Genomic DNA, 2,500 nt, shown 5'->3' on the forward strand with positions numbered 1-2,500 from the left:
CTATTTAAAAGGTTAGACCATTAATGAAGAAAACTAAGAAGAACTTTTGAAAAAACTCAAACTCTTTCATGCTCTCTGAAGAATCTCAGAGACTTTTAAAGGCTTTCTGAAGAAGCACAGGGACTCTTTTTTTTTTTTTTTTTTTTTAAATCAAAAAAGCTTACAGCACCTGGTATTCCCAGGCGGTCTCCCATCCAAGTACTAACCAGGCCCGACCCTGCTTAGCTTCCGAGATCAGACGAGATCGGGCGTGACCAAGGTGGTATGGCCGTAAGCGAAAACTGCTGCCAAAATTGGGCTATTTAAAAGGTTAGACCATTAATGAAGAAAACTAAGAAGAACTTTTGAAAAAACTCAAACTCTTTCATGCTCTCTGAAGAATCTCAGAGACTTTTAAAGGCTTTCTGAAGAAGCTCAGGGACTCTTTTTTTGTTTAAATCAAAAAAGCTTACAGCACCTGGTATTCCCAGGCGGTCTCCCATCCAAGTACTAACCAGGCCCGACCCTGCTTAGCTTCCGAGATCAGACGAGATCGGGCGTGGCCAAGGTGGTATGGCCGTAAGCGAAAACTGCTGCCAAAATTGGGCTATTTAAAAGGTTAGACCATTAATGAAGAAAACTAAGAAGAACTTTTGAAAAAACTCAAACTCTTTCATGCTCTCTGAAGAATCTCAGAGACTTTTAAAGGCTTTCTGAAGAAGCACAGGGACTCTTTTTTTTTTTTTTTTTTTTAAATCAAAAAAGCTTACAGCACCTGGTATTCCCAGGCGGTCTCCCATCCAAGTACTAACCAGGCCCGACCCTGCTTAGCTTCCGAGATCAGACGAGATCGGGCGTGACCAAGGTGGTATGGCCGTAAGCGAAAACTGCTGCCAAAATTGGGCTATTTAAAAGGTTAGACCATTAATGAAGAAAACTAAGAAGAACTTTTGAAAAAACTCAAACTCTTTCATGCTCTCTGAAGAATCTCAGAGACTTTTAAAGGCTTTCTGAAGAAGCTCAGGGACTCTTTTTTTGTTTAAATCAAAAAAAGCTTACAGCACCTGGTATTCCCAGGCGGTCTCCCATCCAAGTACTAACCAGGCCCGACCCTGCTTAGCTTCCGAGATCAGACGAGATCGGGCGTGGCCAAGGTGGTATGGCCGTAAGCGACAACTGCTGCCAAAATTGGGCTATTTAAAAGGTTAGACCATTAATGAAGAAAACTAAGAAGAACTTTTGAAAAAACTCAAACTCTTTCATGCTCTCTGAAGAATCTCAGAGACTTTTAAAGGCTTTCTGAAGAAGCACAGGGACTCTTTTTTTTTTTTTTTTTTTTTAAATCAAAAAAGCTTACAGCACCTGGTATTCCCAGGCGGTCTCCCATCCAAGTACTAACCAGGCCCGACCCTGCTTAGCTTCCGAGATCAGACGAGATCGGGCGTGACCAAGGTGGTATGGCCGTAAGCGAAAACTGCTGCCAAAATTGGGCTATTTAAAAGGTTAGACCATTAATGAAGAAAACTAAGAAGAACTTTTGAAAAAACTCAAACTCTTTCATGCTCTCTGAAGAATCTCAGAGACTTTTAAAGGCTTTCTGAAGAAGCTCAGGGACTCTTTTTTTGTTTAAATCAAAAAAAGCTTACAGCACCTGGTATTCCCAGGCGGTCTCCCATCCAAGTACTAACCAGGCCTGACCCTGCTTAGCTTCCGAGATCAGACGAGATCGGGCGTGGCCAAGGTGGTATGGCCGTAAGCGAAAACTGCTGCCAAAATTGGGCTATTTAAAAGGTTAGACCATTAATGAAGAAAACTAAGAAGAACTTTTGAAAAAACTCAAACTCTTTCATGCTCTCTGAAGAATCTCAGAGACTTTTAAAGGCTTTCTGAAGAAGCACAGGGACTCTTTTTTTTTTTTTTTTTTTTTAAATCAAAAAAGCTTACAGCACCTGGTATTCCCAGGCGGTCTCCCATCCAAGTACTAACCAGGCCCGACCCTGCTTAGCTTCCGAGATCAGACGAGATCGGGCGTGACCAAGGTGGTATGGCCGTAAGCGAAAACTGCTGCCAAAATTGGGCTATTTAAAAGGTTAGACCATTAATGAAGAAAACTAAGAAGAACTTTTGAAAAAACTCAAACTCTTTCATGCTCTCTGAAGAATCTCAGAGACTTTTAAAGGCTTTCTGAAGAAGCACAGGGACTCTTTTTTTTTTTTTTTTTTTTTAAATCAAAAAAGCTTACAGCACCTGGTATTCCCAGGCGGTCTCCCATCCAAGTACTAACCAGGCCCGACCCTGCTTAGCTTCCGAGATCAGACGAGATCGGGCGTGACCAAGGTGGTATGGCCGTAAGCGAAAACTGCTGCCAAAATTGGGCTATTTAAAAGGTTAGACCATTAATGAAGAAAACTAAGAAGAACTTTTGAAAAAACTCAAACTCTTTCATGCTCTCTGAAGAATCTCAGAGACTTTTAAAGGCTTTCTGAAGAAGCTCAGGGACTCTTTTTTTGTTTAAATCAAA

At 41.4% G+C, this 2,500-nt stretch overlaps 8 non-coding genes across 8 annotated transcripts; all 8 read right to left on the reverse strand.

Annotated features, from left to right (window-relative positions):
* Positions 1-157: 157 nt before the first annotated feature.
* LOC143758878 (5S ribosomal RNA) lies at positions 158-276 on the reverse strand. Its single transcript, XR_013211919.1, has one exon. It is a non-coding gene; the product is annotated as a 5S ribosomal RNA (ribosomal RNA).
* A 169-nt stretch (positions 277-445) lies between these two features.
* On the reverse strand, positions 446-564 carry LOC143758044 (5S ribosomal RNA). Its single transcript, XR_013211103.1, has one exon. It is a non-coding gene; the product is annotated as a 5S ribosomal RNA (ribosomal RNA).
* A 178-nt stretch (positions 565-742) lies between these two features.
* Positions 743-861, reverse strand: LOC143758879 (5S ribosomal RNA). Its single transcript, XR_013211920.1, has one exon. It is a non-coding gene; the product is annotated as a 5S ribosomal RNA (ribosomal RNA).
* Positions 862-1,031: 170 nt separating this feature from the next.
* On the reverse strand, positions 1,032-1,150 carry LOC143758045 (5S ribosomal RNA). Its single transcript, XR_013211104.1, has one exon. It is a non-coding gene; the product is annotated as a 5S ribosomal RNA (ribosomal RNA).
* Positions 1,151-1,329: 179 nt separating this feature from the next.
* Positions 1,330-1,448, reverse strand: LOC143758880 (5S ribosomal RNA). The gene has a single exon (XR_013211921.1). It is a non-coding gene; the product is annotated as a 5S ribosomal RNA (ribosomal RNA).
* Positions 1,449-1,618: 170 nt separating this feature from the next.
* On the reverse strand, positions 1,619-1,737 carry LOC143758565 (5S ribosomal RNA). The gene has a single exon (XR_013211615.1). It is a non-coding gene; the product is annotated as a 5S ribosomal RNA (ribosomal RNA).
* Positions 1,738-1,916: 179 nt separating this feature from the next.
* Positions 1,917-2,035, reverse strand: LOC143758881 (5S ribosomal RNA). The gene has a single exon (XR_013211922.1). It is a non-coding gene; the product is annotated as a 5S ribosomal RNA (ribosomal RNA).
* Positions 2,036-2,214: 179 nt separating this feature from the next.
* On the reverse strand, positions 2,215-2,333 carry LOC143758882 (5S ribosomal RNA). Its single transcript, XR_013211923.1, has one exon. It is a non-coding gene; the product is annotated as a 5S ribosomal RNA (ribosomal RNA).
* Positions 2,334-2,500: the final 167 nt, after the last annotated feature.

Source organism: Siphateles boraxobius, unplaced genomic scaffold (genome assembly GCF_051911475.1).
Source record: "Siphateles boraxobius isolate OS27281-9 unplaced genomic scaffold, OSU_SipBor_1 307, whole genome shotgun sequence".
Taxonomy (NCBI): domain Eukaryota; kingdom Metazoa; phylum Chordata; class Actinopteri; order Cypriniformes; family Leuciscidae; genus Siphateles; species Siphateles boraxobius.